General features: G+C 41.8%; 1 protein-coding gene across 1 annotated transcript in view; it reads right to left on the bottom strand.

The window, feature by feature from the left end:
• Positions 1-24,083, bottom strand: part of SGCD (sarcoglycan delta) — a 618,034-nt gene that overhangs the window by 325,316 nt on the left and 268,635 nt on the right. The gene's annotated exons all lie outside the window — the stretch shown is intronic.

Here is a 24,083-nt window from a genome sequence, read left to right as displayed (position 1 = left end):
AGTTGCCAGGGCCAAGCAGTGTGTGTTTAAACTAGAACAGCCACAGAGAAAAAGCATCAGAGTTGCTTTAAACAATAATAATGCCAATGATTTGAGTTATAAAACAGTACTTTTCCAGAACATATAGGTTGTGCTCAAGCCCATTTTTAAAAAATACATTTATTTTATGTATTTATTTATTTTTGGCTGTGTTGGGTCTTTGTTGCTGCGTGCGGGCTTTCTCTAGCTGAAGCGAGCAGGGGCTACTCTTTGTTGTGGTGCGTGGGCTTCTCATTGCGGTGGCTTCTCTTGTTGTGCAGCACGGGCTCTAGGGCACGCGGGCTTCAGTAGTTGTGGCTCGTGGGCTTTAGAGCGCAGGCTCAGTAGTTGTGGCCCATGGACTTTGCTGCTCCATGGCATGTGGGATCTTCCAGGACCAGAGCCTGAACCTGTGTCTCCTTCATTAGCAGGCAGATTCTTAACCACTGTGCCACCAGGAAGTCCCTCAAGCCCATTTTGTAACTAGAAGGAATAGGTACTATTTCTTGATATTTCCTCCTGCAAATTTTGATATCTCGCCCTTATTATTTTGGAATGATGTCTAAATTTTACCAGCAGCAACACATCATTTGTGCTTAAAATAGGTCTCTGCCCAGATGTCCCTTTTACAATGTGAGTACGTTAATTTATAATTCATTGACTCTTGAGTGTGAACTAGGTCAGCATAACTTAAAGTCAGAACTCTATGTTTAAGATGACCTTTAGTTAAACACTTTTGGGAAATGGTGAAAACAGTATCTTTTCTCCGAGAGTCAAAAACACATCTCTACAGTGGTTCTCAAAGTGTAGTTACTGGACCAGTCACATTGGCATCACTTGGGAACTTGTTAAAAATGCAAATTCTCAGGCCTACTAAGCAGAAACTCTGGGCGTGGAGTCCGGTTACGATCTGTGTCGTAACAGTCCTCCAGCTGAGGCTGATGCTCACGAGAGTTTGAGATCCACTGTATTAGAAGCCTGCAGTAATGAAACATGCTTATTTAAAGCCGTATTAGCCAAACACAACTGCCCCCAGACCCCTTTTCCATGTAACACCTATCAACTCCCATGAAATCTATAGTTGATGAGATACACATCAGAACGAACCTAAATGGGAAAAGAATCTGAAAAAGAATAGATATATGTATATGTATAACTGAATCACTTTGCTGTACACCTGAAACTAACACAACATTGTAAATCAACTATACTCCAATATAAAAAAAATTGTCACTCCAGATTCTGAAAAATCAAAATATATTAATTGCACAGTTGGCAACATACAATGACCAAAAAAACTATTTATTGCATGATACCATGCGCTAGACCCCAAGAATACCATGGCAGATCTGACAGACATAATCCCTTCCTCCTCAGGATGTACTGTCTAGTACGGAAGACAGATCAACAATGAACATGTGGGGAAAGTTATATATGAAGTCTGCACACTGTGTAAGAACATGTGAGGGCAAATGAACAGGGACAATGGACAACTCAACATGACTTGGGTCATTAATTTGCTTTGCAAGCTATTCTCATCCTCCTCTTGTCTTCACTGCCTTGGCCAAGGAGACTAAAGCACCTGCCCCAAGCAGATATAATCTGACTACTTTACTCAGACACACTTTCAGGAAGTCCCAAGATACAAGGGCTTTAGAAAGGTCATGGTCATCAATGAAGCTGGTGCTACAGTCTGAATGTTTGGGTCTTCAAAATCCATATGTTGAAGTCCTAACCTCCTAAACCATATGGTATTCATAGGTGGGGCCTTTGAGAAGTGCGGGTCATGTGGTGCTTAAGTCTTTTATGAAGGAGACTACGGTCTTATAAAAGAGACTCTGCAGATATCCCTTGCCCCTTCCACCATGGAAGGACACAGTGAGAGAAGCTGGCTGTCTGCATTCTGGGAAGAGTGCTTTCACCAGATACTAAATCTGCTGGTGCCATGATCCTGGACTTCCCAGCCTCCGAAACTGTGAGAGATAAATTTCTGCCACTTCTAGGTTATCCATGCTGTGGTATTTTGTTATAGCAGCCCAAACAGACTAAGACAGCTGGCCAGTGGAGCTGCCATACACGTGCTCACAAAAGGCTTGTTTCCTCTTAGGTTGCTGTTACCCACTGGATCTTCTGAACTTCCAAAGTCAGGCCCCTGGCACCATGGGCCTGCTGCTTGGAATGTAGCTAAGGTTTGGGGAACTGGTGAAAGAGAATGATATTGCTGCTGCAAAGACAACAATAGCCTGGATTTGCACCTTGAGAAATCTATAGCCAAGTAACATTGCCAAGTACAGTGAGCTCCTTTAAAACAGGGGATTTTGTCAGTTGTGTTCACTGACATATTCCCAGGCTCTAGAACAGTGCCTGCCTGACACACAGTAGGTGTCAACGAAATATTTGTCTTTTGTGGTTCAGCAAGCCCTCTGTGTCAATCTTGTGCTGACCCATGTATTAGTAAGAGGAGGCTAATTGTTAAAACAGTGTCAAAATATATAAAAGCTCAAAGACAACAGAGGAGAGCTATCCAATAGACCTTTCCATAATAACGGAAATGTTTTTTACCTGTGTTGTCCGACATGACAGCCACTAGTCACATGTAGCTACTGAGGACTTGAAATGTGGCTAGCATGACTGTTGATCAGATGTTCAGGCTGTTGGCGCTGCAACATTCCCTGAGACAGGACTTCTTGTGCTAAACAGGTTCCCAAACTGACCTGGAGGAAGGCCTGCTCTGTCTCACCACATCCTTCACTCCAGTTTTTCAATTTCTCTGTTCCTTCAAATCAAACTTAACTGCATTTTCTCTTACAGCCTGGCTGGATGATGATATTAATCCAATTAACACTTCCATGTGAATAAGAATACCCACAATCCTACCACTTGATACTGTCAAGTCTCTTAGATGTCACAGCTGCATGTTAAACTCAGAACTTTAATGACTGAGCAGAAGGAATGACTGATAAGGGAACTTCAGGCAGGGCCTTTGGGGAGATATTAACCTAACTCGTAGTGCCAGCTCTCAACAGGCCTGGAACACTTGTAAAAAGGGGTTAAAAAGATTTGGATGTTGGTTGAAAAGAGTAAGGGCACTGTGTCAATTAATCCTTCCTCTGCCAGCGACAGGATAGTTTCCAAGCTAGGCCTCCACAGGCAGGAGAGTAGGAGAATAAAAGATCCCTTTGCCCAGAAATTCATCAAAGGAACTTCTGCCCTTGGTTAGGAGCTGTCAGAGATCACTTCACCCTGCCTCACTGGAACTCAGCATTTGAAATGTCAGGCACTTTCCTAGCAATGACTGATGCACTCTTCTGGGGAGGATTCCATATTGCTGGCTAACTTATCTCGTGTTTGAGTCTTGTCTCTCCGTAGACTCTCAGCTGCTAGCGGAGACCTACCTCATTCAAGCATGTGAATCCCTGAAGCCCTGAGTACCATGTCTGGGGAGCCGTGACTCACAGTGAAGATATACCTGTTCAGTCTGGCCAGCGGGGCCCACACAGATATTCTGGACAATCTGAGTTCTGGTCTAGCTGTGTGGCCTTAAGCAAATCACTTTCCCTCTCTGAACTTTGGATTTATCTTCTAAAAAGAGAGCTTGGCAAACTACAGTCTGTGGGCCAGTTCAAAGTTGTGGCCTATTTTTGCACAACTTGTGAGCGAAGGATTTTTTTTTTTTTTTTTTTACATTTTTAAGGGTCTGTAAAAAACAAAACAAAGAAAAATATGCAACTGAAACCATGTAGGGGCCTCATAAGCCTAATTTTTTTTACTGTCCGGCCCTTTACAGAAAAAGTTAGCCAACCCCTACTCTAAAATGAAGACAATAGACTAGAACAAATGCTTTTGTTCTTTTAAATTTTGTTTGCTCTCCACCCTCCAAAGGAACCATCTCTCTAAAGAATTTACAAGTCCAGATAGCAAATAGATAACACAAGTGCCAAGCTGCCTACGGTGACGGTGACGGTGACAGCGGTGACGCAAGGGTGGGAGCTTGGCCAATATCCTTTCCTCCAGAGTCCTTAGCAAACCCCTCAGGCTCCTACAGTACAGTTTGAAAGCCTCAGACAAAAATGATACGTAAATCCTCTTTTTCTTTTTGGCCCAGGCATTCTTTGTTTTGGGGGAGGCAATAGAGCATAGTGGTTAGTGCTTAAGAGTGGGAGTCAGAGTATTTGGGCTGAGTCCTAGCTTTATCTCTTATTATCTATAGGTATTGGTCAATTACTTAACCTCTCTAAACCTCAATTACCTCAAAATAGGAACCACAAGAGTAACCTACCTCTAGGGCTGCAGTGAAGGTTAAATCGAATAATGCGTGGACAGCATTTAGCAGGTCTGGCAACCTACAAAGATATCAATCAGTAGAAGCTCTCATGACTATTGTGAGAACGTTCTCTTCCTTTCTTTGTCTCTCACACAGGCCTGCCTCTTGCAACAGCTTTAACAATGCGGTTCAGAGGTCAACAAATCCCATATCATAAAGTACCTACCATGCTCCACATCGAGGGACACTCAATATATATTAACCAATCAATACAGTTGGCAAAGGGCTGAGCAGCCCACAGTTGAGAAGCTCAACAAGGGGGTGAAATATTTTCCCTGAATTTCACTCCATCACCCCGCTTCCCTAAGCCCAAAGCCCTCCAGATACCCTCCTTGCTGCCATAATAAAAACGCACACAAAACCACACATATAAATAAAATATTGTGCTGCTCATGAGAGGCAAGCCAGCAGTTTTCTCATCATGCCAGTGACAAGTTTATGAGCTCTACAACTGCAGTCGAAATATTTTTTGCTATTTTCATGATTTTCTTGGCTTCCGTCCCAAGGAATTAATCATTTTTCCAGCACTGGGGAGAAGCTGAGAAATCGCAGGCATGACTGAATGACATGATAGTGTATTCTCTTCACCCACGCCGAATCTCTCTCTGTGCATGAAACTAAATCGTTCCAGGGGAAAATGTCTTGCTGTGGTTGGGGAAGTATGGAAGCATAATTCCTCCACAGCTCTTGCTTCCTGGGAAGTGGCCAGGTACTTGGACTTCAGTTCTTTTGAGTTTCACAAATTCTAGGTGAAGAAAGATGAACATACTCAAGGTCTTGCAGATATGCCTAAATTAAAGTCATGATGTCATTGGGTTGGCAGGAAATAGTTGCTCTGGAGGACCAACAAAGGTTATGTATGACTGAGAAGAGATACTCCTGTGACCCAGGAATCAGCAAATTTGACCTAGAAGAGACTCATCATCTAGTCAGTCTCCTCCTCACTTTGCAAGTGAGGAAGCTGTAAACCCACGGGCTTTGGAGACAGACACACGTGGATGTGAGACTCTGCCTCTCATTACCAAATCACCTAACCTCTCTACCATCCAGTTCCTCTCTGCAAATGCTACCTTCTTCACAGAAGTATTAAGAGGATGAGAGACACAGTTTAGCCCAGGGCTCAGTACATGATGAAAGACTGAATATACAAATAGACAGTGGCCAGACCATATACACAAAGACAGCTGTGACCCACAATCAAGACAAGCTGCCCAGGAAACCAACCCCCTGTTTACAATAACCCACTCTGGAAGCCAGCCCCGCTGTAAATCAGATTTGTAAGAAGTCAGATTGTTATCTCTAGTGACAATGAAGGAGGTGAAACAATGACTTCTTTAACAATCAGCCCCACATGGCCAGGACTTGATCAACTGACAGCTTCCCTAACTGTGTTCCCACTTCCAACTTAGAACAAACCAAAGAAAGCCAAAAAAGCTCCCCTACCCAATCACATACATGCCCAGCTTTCAGCTAGTCTGCCTACAACTTCCTCATGCCAACAGTCTCCAAAGCAGGGATATCAGAAGCTTTCCTACTTCTCTGCCTGCCTTTGAGTCTCTGCCAAAACACAAGTGATGGTGGCCAACTCCCTTGCTGTAGCAAGCTTTGAATGAACAGCCTTTGCTTGTTTCCATTTGGTCTTCCTTTACTTCCGCAATGTACACACACCTACCCTGCCCATCGCCTGCACAATCACACACGTCTTCATACAGTAAATAAAGAAAAGATAAACATCTTGAAAAGAGAGTGTTGCGATTTTCAATCCATTGATGAAGCCAATGAACAAAGAGGTCATCCCCACAGTGTGATGACTCAAGCTTGTTCTATCCAAAGAGAATTCTAGAAAGACTAAGTTTGCATTGCGTTGATCTTCCAAGAGCTTACCCAACCGTTCCCTGATGTGCTCACTAACTTCATGGATGGAGCAGAGGTAGAGCTCACTGCTACACTGAGCACAGAAGGCACAAAGCCAGGGCCCATAAAAATGGTTTCTTTTCTTTTTTAATCATAAGGAAAAAGATGAGCTGTTAGGTGAAAGAAAATAATTTATACATATTATTTGCATACTGGTTTTTATACCGACACTGCTGCAGAGTATAATTTTAATACATTTTGTGGACGAAGGAGCCCACAAAGGCAAAAGTTCCTGGAGTCTGCAAAAGTCATAGTACGTGGCTTCCCTGGTGGCGCAGTGGTTGAGAGTCCGCCTGCCCATGCAGGCGACATGGGTTCGTGCCCTGGTCCAGGAAGATCTCACATGCCGCGGAGTGGCTGGGCCCGTGAGCCACGGCCGCTGAGCCTGCATGTCTGGAGCCTGTGCTCCGCAACGGGAGAGGTCACAACAGTGAGAGGCCCGTGTACCTCAAAAAAAAAAAAAAAAAAAAAAAAGTCATAGTATGGCCCGGATCAGAGGAAATATTTGTCCTTTGTGGATAAGTAAAGCAATGTTCACTATCACTTATCTATTTCAGGCTCATGGCCCACCCATAGTCTCTCTTCCACATCCTGGTAATTCTCAAATTGGTCTTCCAGCTATCTTCTGGTATGCCGACACTTTCCATTCATTCCTTCTGCAAGCACGAAAGCTAATCTGTTCAATAAAGAAGAGCTCATTACCCAACTTGGGGAAAAAATCATTTATAAACTTTACTGGCCTCCCACATTATTAGGATCACAATCTGGTCCTAATTTATAATTCTGTTTCACCCACTACTGCCACGTCCAGAAGTTCCCCATCCTTGGTTCAGGCAGGAGCACATCATACCTGCCAAGATGCTCCTCTGCCTAGTGAGAGCCAGTACATTCTGCTAAGATCCTGCTTCACAAATCGTATTCTCAGTGAAATCCTCTCAAGTGTCCAATATGAGATGTTCCCTCATCTTACTGCCAAAGCACCACTAGATCAGAAATGACTGTAATTAGATATATGTTGATCTTAGAATATGGCCTCTTTGAGGGCAGGAATCAGATCTTATCTCTTTAGTTTCTGAGTGCCAAGAACTGACATTTATTAAGTGACATGCCCAGAATGCAAAACTCACCAGCAGCAAAGTTGGTATTAGAAGGTAAGTCAACAGTTTCCTGGTTTTGCCTTCTTTTAGTTCATCCCACATCCTAATAATATCCAGCTACACCAGGGAGGCAGATGAATGCTCTGGATGTCAGGAATTGAAGTAAAACAGCGCAGTGCTAATGAATATTTAAAAACAGTCTCTCCAAGGAAAAAACCAAAACCAAAACCAAAACAACCCTCTTGATTCTTAGCATTTGCCAATTGCTGTGGTGTAAATATCCCCACCATGGCCAATTTCAAGCTATTACCTATCATGCTGACTTCACTGAACAAAGAGTTGAGAAGAGAGGCCTGGGGTACCCCATTATGTAGTATTTCCAGCACACAGATGCCATAGTCTAAACAACCTCCAGAACATAAATAACCACACAATGCACTAAAAATAATTAAGAAGTGATGATTGTTTGAGTACTTATTATTACCTTTAATTAATTTATTTAACTGTAAATTTATAAATAAATTTAATTTTAATAATGGGTGTGACTCAATTGGCAAAATTCCTGAAAATTTAACAATTGGCTCTTGTGGACCAGTACAAGCTGTCTCCAGTGCTCCACAGAGAGCAAGAAGCAGGGTTGGATGTAGCCTAGAGGGATGCTGTGAAAATAAATACCCAGAGCACTTGAGAGTTTACATCAACAACAGAGTAAAGGCACTGCTTAGATTATATTTCATTACTTAGGCAGGTCTTCCCTGTCCCTGCCCTGTGCTTGGCTGTGACAGGTCCCTTTTACCCTATGTGTGCAGTGCCTCCCTCTCCCACCAGACCGTAGGCTCTAAGAGGTGGAAGACCTTATCTGTTCTTCACTGCTGTACTTCTGCTGTCAGGTTCTCAATAAGCGTTCGTTGAATGTGTGGATGGAGATATGTGAGCATCTTGTTGCCACTCTGTCACTTTTACATGGAAATGATGGGGGTAATGCTGCAAGACAGATGTCAAGGGACACAGGGTTTGAAACAGGAACCATAAAAGGGTAAGGAGATCAGCTGGATGCTTTGTGTCCACCTAGAGGGGTGGGATACGGAAGGTGGGAGGGAGGGAGACGCAAGAGGGAAGAGATATGGGAACATATGTACATGTATAACTGATTCACTTTGTTATAAAGCAGAAACTAACACACCATTGTAAAGCAATTATAGTCCAATAAAGATGTTAAAAAAAAAAAGGGTTAAGTCTTCACTCAGTGTGACCTAATGTTGATTGCATTTGAGAAATCCCTGAGAATACACTCAGTGTTTGTGTGCTAAAAGGACCAAGGTTGCAAATAGGGGTCAATTGCTTTTTCCAATAGTTTATATAAAGTACTAGATGTTAACTATGAACTAGAAAGAAGCACAGCGAATAACAACTTAATAAGCAAACTAAAGCAATACTGCACAGAAGAGTATCTTATTCTTGTCCACAGTTTAAGAAAAAAGTGTCACTAAAGAACATATGAAACTTGAATTCTTTTTCTGCCCTGTGTAATTTCAAAAAAAAAAAAGTAACAAGCAGAGATACAGCACTACTATGTGCCACACACTGTTAATGCATTTTGTCATATAACAACCCTCCAATGTATGGATTGCTATTATCATAAGGAAACAAGTTACAAGGAATTTATTTTCTTTTTTTCTTTTTTTTACATCTTTATTGGAGTATAATTGCTTTACAATGGTGTGCTAGTTTCTGCTTTATACATATACATATGTTCCCATCTCTCTTCCCTCTTGCGTCTCCCTCCCTCCCACCCTCCCTATCCCACCCCTCTAGGTGGTCACAAAGCAACGAGCTGATCTCCCTGTGCTATGCGGCTGCTTCCCACTAGCTATCTACCTTACGTTTGGTAGTGTATATATGTCCATGCCACTCTCTCGCTTTGTCACAGCTTACCCTTCCCCTTCCCCATATGCTCAAGTCCATTCTCTAGTAGGTCTGTGTCTTTATTCCTGTCTTACCCCTAGGTTCTTCATGACATTTTTTTTTCTTAAATTACATATATATGTGTTAGCATACGGTATTTGTCTTTCTCTTTCTGACTTACTTCACTCTGTATGACAGACTCTAGGTCCATCCACCTCATTACAAATAGCTCAATTTCCTTTTCTTTTTATGGCTGAGTAATATTCCATTGTATATATGTGCCACATCTTCTTTATCCATTCATCCGATGATGGACACTTAGGTTGTTTCCATCTCCTGGCTATTGTAAATAGAGCTGCAATGAACATTTTGGTACATGACTCTTTTTGAATTATGGTTTTCTCAGGGTATATGCCCAGTAGTGGGATTTCTGGGTCATATGGTAGTTCTATTTGTAGTTTTTTAAGGAACCTCCAAACTGTTCTCCATAGTGGCTGTACCAATTCACATTCCCACCAGCAGTGCAAGAGTGTTCCCTTTTCTCCACACCCTCTCCAGCATTTATTGTTTCTAGATTTTTTGATGATGGCCATTCGGACTGGTGTGAGATGATATCTCATTGTAGTTTTGATTTGCATTTCTCTAATGATTAATGATGTTGAGCATTCTTTCATGTGTTTGTTGGCAGTCTGTATATCTTCTTTGGAGAAATGTCTATTTAGGTCTTCTGCCCATTTTTGGATTGGGTTGTTTGTTTTTTTGTTATTGAGCTGCATGAGCTGCTTGTAAATTTTGGAGATTAATCCTCTGTCAGTTGCTTCATTTACAAATATTTTCTCCCATTCTGAGGGTTGTCTTTTGGTCTCGTTTATGGTTTCCTTCGCTGTGCAAAAGCTTTGAAGTTTCATTAGGTCCCATCTGTTTATTTTTGTTTTTATTTCCATTTCTCTGGGAGGTGGGTCAAAAAGGATCTTGCTGTGATTTATGTCATAGAGTGTTCTGCCTACGTTTTCCTCTAAGAGATGATAGTTTCTGGCCTTACATTTAGGTCTTTAATCCATTTTGAGCTTATTTTTGTGTATGGTGTTAGGGAGTGATCTAATCTCATACTTTTACGTGTAGCTGCCCAGTTTTCCCAGCACCATTTATCGAAGAGGCTGTCCTTTCTCCACTATACATTCCTGCCTCCTTTATCAAAGATAAGGTGACCATATGTGCGTGGGTTTATCTCTGGGCTTTCTATCCTGTTCCATTGATCTATATTTCTGTTTTTGTGTCAGTACCATACTGTCTTCATTACTGTAGCTTTGTAGTATAGTCTGAAATCACGGAGCCTGATTTCTCCAGCTCCGTTTTTCGTTCTCAAGATTGCTTTGGCTATTCGGGGTCTTTTGTGTTTCCATACAAATTGTGAAATTTTTTGTTCTAGTTCTGTGAGAAATGCCAGTGGTAGTTTGATAGGGATTGCATTGAATCTGTAGATTGCTTTGGGTAGTAGAGTCATTTTCACAATGTTGATTCTTCCAATCCAAGAACATGGTATATCTCTCCATCTATGTGTATCATCTTTAATTTCTTTCATCAGTGTCTTATAATTTTCTTCATACAGGTCTTTTGTCTCCTTAGGTAGGTTTATTCCTAGATATTTTATTCTTTTTGTTGCAATGATTAAATGGGAGTGTTTTCCTGATTTCACTTTCAGATTTTTCATCATTAGTGTATAGTAATGCCAGAGATTTCTGTGCATTAATTTTGGAGATACAAGGAATTTAAGTAACTTGCCCAAGGTCACATACTTAGAAAGTAATGGCAGTCTGGCTCCAGAGTATCTGCTCTTAATCATTGGGCTATAGTACAGCTGACAAACAATGTCCAGAATGTCTAGAATGTCTTTGGAGCTTTATCCATCTGGAGTCAGTCCCATTTGTCATAAGCAAGAGTTTTAATCTTCTTAGAAGCTCTCTGGGGGTAGACATCCAGTCTCTGGATGAGATGAGGAACAACTCAAGTTTAGGGACATATGAATGTCTTTATTAACCAGTGGAACAAGGATCAGGAATTCCTGCCATCTGCCTACCTTTGGGTAAACGCTTTAGGACATCATTTCAAATAGAGATATGTCTTGTAGGAGGAAGAGTTTGCTAAGCCTCTCAGGTTAGGTAGCCAACAGATGGATCATGAAAATAAGACACAAGGGAAGCTTATCTTTGAAGAGGTTTGGGGAGAAAAAGCTTCAGAAATTTGTGCCTCTTCAAACATTTGAATGTTTGTGTGTGCGTATTTGTGAGAGGGTGGTGGGAGGGAATCTACAAGGAGGGAAATGTGACAGCCTCACTCTACAGAAGGATCTTACCTTCCTTCCTCTCCCATGCCCATCACAAAGTCAAACCAACATTTCAGGTATGTGTATGTGATGCCATTTTAGTAGATGCAAAAATAACTGATTTTTTTAAGGCATGTTTTTTTTATTTCTTTAAATTTTTTAAAATTTATTTATTTTATTTTATTTATTTTTGGCTGTGTTGGGTTTTCACTGCTGTGCAGGCTTTCTCTAGTTGCGGCAATCGGGGGCTACTCTTCGTTGTGGTGCAGGCGTCTCATTGCAGGGGCTTCTCTTGTTGTGGAGCACGGGCTCTAGGTGCGCAGGCTTCAGTAGTTGTGGCTCAGGGGCTCAGTAGTTGTGGCTCACAGGCTTTAGACCGCAGGTTCAGTAGTTGTGGCACATGGGCTTAGTTGCTCTGCAGCATGTGGGATCTTCCTGGACCAATGCTCGAACGCACGTCTCCTGCACTGGCAGGCGGATTCTTAACCACTGTGCCACCAGGGAAGCCCCAAATAACTGATTTTTATGAGGCTAGTGTTGGGACCTTCTGGTTTCAATATTGCGTATTTCAAAATAATATCTCTATTAGGTTTTCACTTTCAGAAATACTTAGGGAGATATTTAAAATACAAATGGAGCTCCATCATTCCTTTTCAGTTGCTAAAAGTTATAGATTAATAAAATCATGGAAGGTCACCAAGAATGGGAATGAGGAAAATTTAGAAGTTAAACTTATTTGGTTAAGAAAAAGCAGGGCTTTTTTGAAGAAGTTGGAGCAACTGGTCTAATTAACTGATCTAAACTCTTAGCTGTATTTTAACGTAGCCCACGGATGGATTCTGGCACAATGAGGCGTTCAGACTGCCAAATCCAAGATCAATTTGTAGGAGAAACAGCAATCAGTCATTAATTGATTTCTGATTCTATTCAGCTTTAAATTAAAGGACAGCTCCAGGCCCTTGCAAATAAAATAATGATCAGTGATTGGGCACATCTGATAGCAATTTGATTGCTGTCCATATCACACTACTGGATTTGCCAAGGACTGCCACCTGGTCCTTGAATGAGTCTGCCCACTGTATTTAATCCTTCGATTGCCTCTCTGTTAATGAACCAGGGTCCGTGGCACAGGCAGAAGCGTTCAAGGAAACTATCATCAGAAGGCTTTTTAAAAGAGCAAATGGTTCCTGTACTCACATCTTGAATATCTCAATAGTCACCTCACCTCTCTATCACACAGTTGCTTCTGATAGTAATTCAGAATCACAGGTTGGTGGTGCTGTCAACAAAAAGTAGCTTCACACCAAAATTTAAATATGACTTCTTTGCAGACTCAGAATGTGAAATCCAACTTATATAGCTCTTACATAGCTAGAAAAACCACCAATATCCACTGATCCTGCAAAGATGACTTCGCACAGCTTCATACCTTTGAGTCTTACTTAGACTCTCCCTTCTTTCTCTCCTTTTCTAAGAAGAAGAGTCAGAATGGAAAGGGCAGAGCACAAGAACTGTAGTTAAAGGAATCTTTGCTCTGAGATATCAAAATGGACTAGGTCAGTTTTAGATTGTAATATGAATGGGCACAGTGGGAAATTAATGTGCTCCACCATTTGTATATTTGCTTCATGCCAAACTCAACGCTCATTTCTCCTTCACCATGTGCATTTTCCCAAATAAGGACAATTTTCTTGGGATTGTTTTGGGGCACTATTTTTGGTTACAGAACATGTATTTTCTTTCTAACATCCCAGAAAATTATTTAGCGACCATACTGTATGCCAAACAATAATTCTGCTCTTATAAAGCAATGTCAGGCTTCAACATCTTCATCTGCTAAGGCAGAGTTAGCAAAGAATATTTCGTCTTCAGCTGGGCCCTGTTAATCCTTCAAGTCAGCTCACAGGTGCAATACATCATGTCTGGAGGCCCTCTGGTATTATATAACCTCCCATGCATAACTTGAATTAGCAAGGAACTGACATATTTATACAGCAATTAAAAATATGTTTAGCATTCCCGGAGGTGCCACCCCTCCCCATTATTTAAGCTAAAGCACATTAATAATCTGGCAGGGTGTAGGACAATAGAGACAGCAGATGTTTCTGTACCCAACGCTTAACACAACACATGGAAACAGAATCTGAATTTCCACAACCTTGACCTATAAACACACATTGATTATACTTACACTTAAAAAAAGCATGCTCTTTTTTTTTTTGCGGTTTGCGGGCCTCTCACTGTTGTGGCCTCTCCCGCTGCGGAGCACAGGCTCCGGACGTGCAGGGTCAGCGGCCATGGGTCACAGGCCTAGCCGCTCCGCGGCACGTGGGATCCTCCCGGACTGGGGCACGAACCTGTGTCCCCTGCATCGGCAGGCGGAGTCTCAACCACTGCGCCACCAGGGAAGCCCAGCATGCTCCTTTTTTTAAACAACATCATTTGGAGTTTTCCCCTACCCAAATGCATGAAGCTCGTGTGCTTTCATGTTACCCACTTCACAGTAAGATCATTTGTTACTGAGCATGAACAAGAGGAAAGAGGAAGATGAGCTCATTCCCAGAGGTGTTCTTGATTTGAAAGAGTCTATGCCTGACGGGTCTTCAATGCTGTGAGATCCCAGAATCTGTTAGACAGTTTGGAATGTTCATTCCTGACTGCTCATAGATGGCACTATTTTCAAAGCACACTTTTAACTGCTGTGTACTTCTCCGAACGTAACAAAAACAAGAAACAATGGATAAACATACCTCAACTTGGTTGACCATTCTGAAATACTTTTTTGGGTGTGCTAAAAATACTAAGATGAGCCGAAGAGTGTCTCGGCTGATCCCAAGGTAATGCCAATCAAGTACTGGGCAAGCAACACTGCATTATGGGAGCACTGCATCCCTCTGGTATCTAGAGCATTCTCAAGTCAGAGATACGGAAGGAGCCCTGGACAGCTCAGCAGCAGCAAAATACCACCCACATTTGTATGGGGCTTTGTGTTTCAGAAAACATTTCCACATACTTCATTTCACATAGGCACATAACAACATGTATCAGGGGTGATTATGACACCTTTATTTACAGTTGAAGATACTTAATTTCCCGAATTTTATGTGACTTTTTAAACAAGGCACACTTAAAAAGTTGCAGTCAAACTCAGATATCTATGCTTAAGTCTATCAAAGGTGATAATGTGGATGAGGATGGTAACAACTGTTTGTGTGGATTGTATTTTCACTATGTGCTACGTAACATCTGTATTAAACTTTTAAATACGTTTACTCGTTTAATCCTCACCACTCTGTTTTATGGATGGAAAAATTTAGACTCAACAGGTCGCAGAATTTTCCCTGAGTCACACAGTCAGATGCGAGAAGGTAACCCCCACCAGTACAGCTGCAGAGCCCACTCTCTTTACCGTGGCCACCACATGGTCCCCCAGGTCACATTGCTGTCCTGACAATCAGATTTAACAGGGGGCCTTCAGCGCTTCAAGAATAATCATGAATGTATAAACTAAGGAGAGACAAATAACTGTATATTACTAACACAGGTTGGAAGACTTTGTGACCAATTTTGTACCTAATAGGATAAGAAAAATTTCAGTCGTCATTACCTGCTAGAAGGTTTTCTGGCTTTAAGGATATGGAGTTCACACGGACTCTAACGGGCTGTATACTTGTGGTGGGTATATCACTTACTCTCCCTAAATTTCCACTTTTCCTCCATCATACAATGGAGGTACTAATGGAAAAGACCTGTAGGTAGTTTGGGCAACAGTAGGAGATCATCCGTGTAAACTTAGCACAGCGCCTGGTAATTGTCAAGTGCTCAGTGAATGGGAATGTCGATAATTTAAAAAAGTTTAACAATGCATCTAAATCCATCGGTCTGAGTATATAAGGCTCTGGTTCTTTGCTCAAGGTATTTTCTCCCTCAGCCTGGAAGACCCAGTCCACCTCTGTTCCCATCTTATAAGCATTGGTCAAAGTCCTTTCCTTTTTGCAGACCCAGATACGATCTCACCTCCTCCAAGGACAGTTTCCCGACAGCCCAAGTTGAACCCCTTTGCTGACTCTGATATTTCCAAACACTTTTATGAACCCCTTCCAGACCTTGGCCCAAGTATGTTGTGAAAATGAAACACCAATAATAATTATTCAATTTAAAGTAACTTTCCCCCCAGTGGTTTTCATTTTGACTTCAAATGTAGCATCCTTTGAGGAACTATTACTTTATAGTCACTGCTTCCCCTACCCCTCTTCTCTGTTTTCTTTATTCTTCCCTGTTCTAGGCTCCAGACCACCCACACTTGAGACTGACTTGGGTCATAAATAGAAAATGGATGTGCAGGGACCCCTGCTTCAAAGCCTTGACCAACAAGCTACCATGGGATCCTGCTGCCTGTTGTCTAGAGAGGTATCAAGACTTTAAATTTATGGGGTGACCCAATCCCCCCATTTTACAGGTAGAGGGAGTGAAGGTAGAAAGGAGAGGTGACTTGCCAAGGACTGGCAACTAGCCGAGTTGGAAGTAGAGCTCAGGTCTTCAAATTCCTGGGTTTCTTGTTCTTTCCACTGCAGCTCACTATCTGAGTGCAGATCCTTGACTACCCAGACTTTTGCAGGGGCTTCTGGTATTTTTAATAGCCTACCTTTCTGGCTGGTTTCCTGAACCCTCTCACCAGGAACCGAAAGGCATTCTGTCGGCCCTGAGTTACAACGTGTTTTCTCTCCCTGCCTTCCGGTCTTGCCCTACCTGCCAGCTACCCTGCCTGGATCCCCACCCTGACTTCTCTTCCTACCTCACCTGACAATTCCAGCCGCACCTCTGGGTCACTGGTTTTTCAATGCTTACAAGCCTGTCTACTCCAGCCTGACTTATTGTCCAGGCCAGATACCTTCTCTAATCACCCAAAGCCTAGAGTGACAAAGTTTGCACAGAAACATGGCACAGTCTGTCTTTATAGCCTATATTAGACAACATTAGCCTAGAATCCAGAATTCTTGGACTCCCTGAGAATCTATTACCTTAAAGCACATCTGATGCCACTGACTATAATAGTTGAAGAAAAAAAAACAAACCTGGGCATCTTGTTAAGATACGACCTTTTAAATTCTGTATTTATTAAGGGATCCTTTTTAGTGTTTTTCTCCATAGATTAAGACACCGAAGATGTTACTGTCTCTTAGAATTTAACACTTTTTTTTAACCTATTTGTGCACTTATTCAATTACTAAACACATGTTAATTGTTCTATCTCCGCCGTCCCAAATAGTGTCGGGCATACAAGAGAAGCTCAGTAAACAAGATAAGATCCTGATTCTCATGGAATTCCTATCCTAGTGGCAAAGGGCCAAGTCACCAAGCAGTTACACTACAGTGTGATAAAGGCTTTGATAGGAAACATCTATGATGATATGAAAGCATTCAGGAGGGGCATCTAACTTAGATATAAGGGGTCAAAGGAAGGCTTCCTAGGAGAAAGGACATCTATGCTAAAAGATAGTGGAAAGATAAGAGCTAAGGAAGTAAAGAAAGAGTCAAGCAGAGCAGTGTTCCCAGAAGAGAGATCATATACTCAAAGGCTGGGAGGTAAGGAAGAGCATGGTCCATTTGGGTACTGGAAGCAACCACTCCCCTTGGTCCCTCTTCTTTGCCTCTTTCTGTGTTCTGTTGCAGGTACATATATTTAACTTATATAGATTCAACAGCATTTACTTGACCCAACAACTCAACTTCAGCCACTAAATATGTACACAGAGACAGGCATATGAATGCACGCACGCACACGCACGCACATGCACGCACATGCATGCATGCACGCACACGTGCACACACACACACATAAAACAGCATGGATTCTACAGCAAACACAAGAGAGAGGAGATGTGATACTCACATAATCTCAGTCCCCACATCTTTCTCACACACTGAACGTCTGCCAGATTCGTACGACTCTCTGGCATTTAATGATAGATGTATTTTTTCATATGACTACCCCCAAACATAAGCTCATTACTACCCCCGGCATCTGGTGCTTAATCCAGAAAACCATGATCTGCTTTAATACTGGAGGAATAAACTGGCCGTTTCAGATTCCTGGAGAGGTGACATATAAGTTTCTAATGCGAAGGGATTTCCAAGGGGTCATTTTGAGCACATCTGCGTTTTGCATTATGGACCCTGGATCAATTTCACTTTCGACTCCAATGAAAGATTCCCTTTTAAAGACAAGAGAATCAAGGTGGCTAAGAGGAACAGTGACTTGTCAAAGCCCCGCCTAAGACCAAGGCAGAACAGCCCCAGGAATCCTGTTTTTCCAGTAAACACCCCAAGAGTCATATTTCTCATCTTGATGAATTCCAGTGCCAACACACAGTTTCTTGGCTCCAAGTTGCATGACCGTATCACAGTTAACCTTTCAGATTCCATGTCTTTTTTTTTTTTTTTTACTACAGTATCAGTCTTTTGAAGTAGGTGACACTCATGAATGTTTATCAACTCTACAAAACATCCTGACAAAAATGCCTGGTGGACTTCTTACCTACAGGGACGAGCTTGCTGGTTGCGCAGAATGCAATCAATTATACTAAATGCAGCTATGTGCCATGAACAGAGTACCTTAGTCTTAATTTTTTTTACGTGGTACGAGGGCCTCTCACCGCTGTGGCCTCTCCCGTTGCGGAGCACAGGCTCCGGACGTGCAGGCAAAGCGGCCATGGCCCACGGGCCCAGCCGCTCCGCGGCATGTGGGATCTTCCTGGACCGGGGCACGAACCCGTGTCCCCTGCACCGGCAGGCAGACTCCCAACCACTGCGCCACCAGGGAAGCCCCGAATGTTCCTAATTTTTATTACTCTTTGTTGTTAACTCCCCATCACAGCTCTTGAAAACCACAGTTTTTAGGTTTTACTGTCGAATAACAACCTACTGGTATGTGAGTGAAAATGAGAAACATTTAGTCAAATTTAGCCTTGATTTGCAAGAGAATCTCAAGACACAAAAGTGACCTTCCTATTACTCCATTAAACCTGGCCCTCAGCTTTGTCCTGCTTCTTACATTTGTATATATCTTGATAGGCTTTTTACTTTTGTTTCTGACAAAAAAGCAACACGAGAGAGCTCGTGCAAGTCTTTGAAGCCTGCAAATCAATTTTGTCATCTTTCTGTTGGCTCCTTTCTGCAGAGGCAAGTTTGAGGACTGAGAAGGGCATGAAAACGTGTGAGATGAGCATCTAAAAAGCATTGAGTAAATACCTAGAGAATGACCAACAAGCACCATGTTGCCTAAGAGCACAGGTTTTAGAATGACACACCCCTGGGTTTGATTCCTGTTTCACTAGTATTACTTATGTAACATGACATTCCTTTTTTTTTTTTTTTTGGCTGTGCCACGTGGCATGTAGAATATTAGTTCCCTGACCAGGGGTTGAACCTGTACCCCCTGCAGTGGAAGCGTGGAGTCTTAACCACTGGACTGCCAGGGAAGTCCCTAACATGACATTCCTGACCCTCTGGCTTAACAGCTGCAAAGTAAGCATAAAAACCATGCATACTTTATCAAGTTGTGAGAGTTGAAAGAGAGAATAGAAAAATAATGCTTATGATAATAAAACACATACACTGAACGCTTACTGTGTGCTGTTTTACATAGATTATCTCATTCAGTCTGTAACAGCGAACAACAAACCTGACTCCATATTGGATCTATTTCTTTAGCTCTAAACTTTGTGCTCTGTTGTCTGTGCTTAGTCATGCTGGCTCTGCCCCTTTGTAAAAGAATGTTGCCTATAGCCTGAAATATACAGGATAACCCATTCTCTAAGGCTCTACCTCCCAGGCTTGACCTTTAAAGGTATAATACTTTTCCATTGCTGTAGAGATAAAAAGTTGCAGAAGAGAAAATAACACTTGTCTTGTTGGAGGTTTACAGGAACGCTGTGATCAGACCTACATGTACAGCTGCAAGAACAAAGTACAAAGAATTCCAGCACCAAGAAGTTTGCAACAACCAACCACACAATCCTCCCCTCTTAGTATAAAAGAAGTCTGAATTCTAACTCAGGTAAGGTGGTTCTTTGGGACGCTAGTCCACCATCTTCTCCATCTGCTGGCTCTCTGAATAAAGTCGTTATTCCTTGCCCCAACACTTCGTCTCTCTAGTCTTTCTATTTATTGGCTGGTCATGTGGTAAGCAGTATGAGCCTGGACTAGGTAACAAGTCCTTCTAACAACTATAGGAGGAATACACTATTATTCTACTTTATGGATGAGAAAACTGAGGAAGAGAGGGTTTAAGTAACTTAGCCAAAGTCCAAGAGGCTTAAATGGCAGAGCTGGGATCTACTCCCAAGCAGACTGCCTCTAGAACCACAATCCTAACTATGAACTGAACTTCCTTAACTGTAAGTACCAAACTCTTCACAGATCCCTTTCAGCTCTAAGATGCTGATTCTATGACTTCTATAACAAAGCATGACTTTTAATACAGACACTGACAGCTTAACTAGTTGTGGCATATAGCAGCAAAAAATGTTAAAAAATACTTCATGATGATAAATATATAGACGTATCCTTCCTTACATGAAGGCATTTATCTGTCTGAACAAAGCACTACACTCACATTGGGACCTAATGCTTATGGGTGAATTGTAATTAAATTTTTCTGCCATGCCCTGTGCCCAGCCCCCCAAACACCAATTCCAAGGTAGAGATGGATATTCACATTCTGTGTGAAAGCTGAAGACTGATTTGATTTTCCTTGCCCAAAGAGTGAAAAATGATACTCCAACTTGATTACGACTCTCAGAGGACACCTATTCTCTGCACCAGGAACCTTCAGTTTCCATTTATCCGTGAGGTTTCTATCCATGTGGGCTGTGTGTGTGTGTGTGTGTGTGTGTGTGTGTGTGTGTGTGTGTGTGTGTGTGTGTGTGTGTGTGTGTGTGCGCGCGCGCACGTGTTTTAACCCAGATGAGAGGAGTGTTCAAGCTAGCTTTGCTTTGCAGCGTGCTGTTTTCTCACTTCATAGCCTCATGACTTTTATTCAGAGACCCTCAGAACTGCTACAAAGTTGTAGGCAATTCACCATCCTGATTACCTTGGCTTCCTCCCTGGCTTCTCTTGATACCTCCAGCTCAATTCAACACAGAGATTTTTGTGTCTGTGGTTTCTCAAGTGCCATTATTTTTAGCTGATATCATGGGAGAGAAAGACAAGAGACTATTTGGAGAATTTTATTATTTACTCTCAGTTTATTCTGTAACCTATACCACTGAAACTGCACCTCAAATCCCAGTGATTCAGCTCATGCAAGGCTGGAAAAGTGCACTGCTTCTTCTTGTGGGAGGCAAAGGCCACTCCACCACAGCCCTTTGCTTTGCTTTGCCCTCACGTGCTTTCTCAAACTTTAAGATTGGAACAACAACCTCAACCTGTCTATATACAATTCCAGGCTCTGTACTATATACTTCCTTTATAGTAATGTCTTTGCTTCACACAAAACTCTTGTGAGATTACTACTACTGTTGCCATTTTACAGATGAGAAACTGAGGTTCAGAGACGTTTAGAGATATATTTAATACCACGTGGCTAGAAAGTGGTCAAAATGGCATTAAACCCACATCAATCTTAACTTCTACACCATATATTCTACTATTTGCTTCTCAGGTGTCAGCACTACAAAACACAAATAAAAAACTAAACCTTATCATCTTAGAAATCACAAAGCTCCATGAAAGTTACTTCCTAAGATTTTCTTTAAACGAATGAATGAGTGTCTGAAGAGCACACGTCTCTAGCTTTTATAACCTTAGCCTGATCAACTGTAAGCTAGACAAAGAAGGTTGTGTTTATATTTTTTTAAATAAGAAAAGTAAATATAAAATATAAATAATGTGCTGATCAAGTTAGGGCTCTCTAAGATTTGGTTAAGTAGGATAGCATTTTTTAATATGTAGATGTGATTTGGGTAAAGTCAATGTATCAATAGAATACTAACTGCTTTACTATTGCAGCAATTCCTCTGATACCCAGAGGGAACTCAGATGAGTCCACAGGATCCTGGAAAGATGGTCTAAAGCAGATATTTGCCGTTGTGATATCCTCTGAGAATAAAATTAAAGGGTTGGGTTCAAGCTCCAACCACCAACAGCTGTAGGGAACACGCAAGCCCACAGATGTGGCACCTGGAATGGGCTCTAGACCTGGGTTAGACCAAACTTTGTAACTCTTTGCTTTTGTTCAAACACAGGAAAATGATGTAAAACAATACTAGATACATTAAGCCTAAAATAAGCTCTTCCAACATTTGCACCCAGGATTTGCTTTTTTCTTTACATCTAAGATAATGGCCTCAATTCTGAAGAAATCTACTAAATAAGAGACCGATGTCATCCTGGATTGCTCTTTTCCTTCCCCCCCCTTCAAAACCAGCATCCTATTCAGCATCAAATCCTGCCAACTCTAAAAATAATTCCTCCCTACTTTGTCATCAGGCTGGTCCACATCATTATCGTCTCACACCTGGATTACTGTAATAGCCTCCTACCTCATCCCTATTTCTCCCCTGCCATTCTGCACTGCATTCTCATCACAGCAGCCATAGCCATGCTGATAAATAAGAAATCTGGCCACTCCTCTTTTGTCACTCAGAATAAAAGCTCAGACCTTGCTCTGCTTTACAGATACTCCATGATTTGGCTCCTGCTAACTCTCTGATCTTGTCCCTAATATTCTATCACCACACTGCCTGAGCCACACAGGACACTCCTTTCTGTTTCCTGAACATGCTATTCACATACCACCTCAGGGCCTTTGCACATGTTGGTCCCTCTGATGCAATGCTCTTTGCCCAGACATCAGCATACCTAACTCCCCCTCTTCTTGGAGGTCTTTACTCAAAGTCACCTAAATGAGGCTTCTCCTGTACTACGTAAATTTCAACTCCATTCCACCACTGACCTTTTCTAACCCACATCTGGTTTTCCTCCTTAGCAATTATCCATATCTAAAATACCACGTGTGGGCTTCCCTGGTGGCGCAATGGGTAAGAGTCCGCCTGCCAATGCAGGGGACACAGGTTCGAGCCCTGGTCTGGGAAGATCCCACGTGCCGCGGAGCAGCTAAGCCTGTGTGCTAAAACTACTGAGCCTGCACTCTAGAGCCCACGTGCCACAACTACTGAAGCCCCCGTGCCTAGAGCCCATGCTCCGCAACAAGAGAAGCCACCGCAATAAGAAGCCCTTCTCACCACAATGAGAAGCCCTTGTACCGCAACGAAGAGTAGCCCCCACTCGCCACAACTAGAGAAAGCTCGTGTGCAGCAACGACGACCCAACACAGCCAAAAATAAATTAAAATAAATTAATTTAAAAAATAAATACAATGTGTTTCTTTTTATCTTTCTTAATGTCAGATATCACATCAGAATGCAAGCTTTATTTAGGGCACATTTTTTTTTTTGTCTTTTGTTTTGCATCTTCAGAACCTAGAATAGTGCCTGGCACATGATAGGTACTCTTAATAACTGAATGTTAAAAGAATAACTGAATAAAATAATTAACGTACAGGTTTGTGGGCGAATAAATAAGTATATGGAACGGAAGTAGATGAAAACACTTGGCACAAAGTACGCACTTGAGGACTTAATGGATTAAAAAATGAATGAATTATAAATCGGTAGTATCTGGGATAGTGGCATTACAGGTGATTTTTATTTTATTCTTTAGGGTTATCTATATTTTATCATATTTATATATGATAAAGTATAAATTATTTTTCACTTGTATAGAACTTTAATTTATAAGATTTTCCCACATACCACATCTTGTTTTATCCTCAGGGTGGTACACCAAATAGATTAAATTCCCTTTTTACATGGGAAGAACCGATGCCAAGAGAAAATAAACTGATTACCACAGAGCTCACAGCTAGCAAGTGACAAAGACTGAAAAGTAAGAAGGGATTGATTCTTTTGTTTATGTGAAGTGATGGGAAAATAATAGGCAAAGTCTTTTTTGAAAACAAGTAGCCTTATGTGGAGCAACTAAGCCCGTGTGCCACAAATACTGAGGCTACATGCCACGACTACTGAAGCCCGCATGCCTACAAGAGAGGCCAGCGCAATGAGAAGCCCACGCAGGGCAATGAAGAGTAGCCCCCGCTCGCCACAACTAGAGAATGCCCACACGCAGCAACAAAGACCCAACGCAGACAAAAAAAAAAAAAATTAAATTAAATTAAATCTTAAAAAAAAAGAAAAAAAGGAAAACAAGTAGGCTTATATCAATTTCTACACACTAGGAGCTCATTGATGTCCTAGTAAAAATGTTAGAGAGGTCTAGACTTGAAGCTGGATTTATATAATGCTGGACACAAAACTGAAAGAACATTCATTAATTTAAATTGTGGTAAAATACACTTAACATAAAATGTACCATCTTAATCTTTTTAAGTAGTATATGTTCAGTAGTATTAAGTACATTCACACTGTTGTGCAGCTCACCA

This window comes from Globicephala melas, chromosome 3, assembly GCF_963455315.2.
Source record: "Globicephala melas chromosome 3, mGloMel1.2, whole genome shotgun sequence".
Taxonomy (NCBI): Eukaryota; Metazoa; Chordata; class Mammalia; order Artiodactyla; family Delphinidae; genus Globicephala; species Globicephala melas.
The sequence above is the reverse complement of the archived record's forward strand: the minus strand, read 5'-3'. Positions and strand labels throughout refer to the sequence as shown.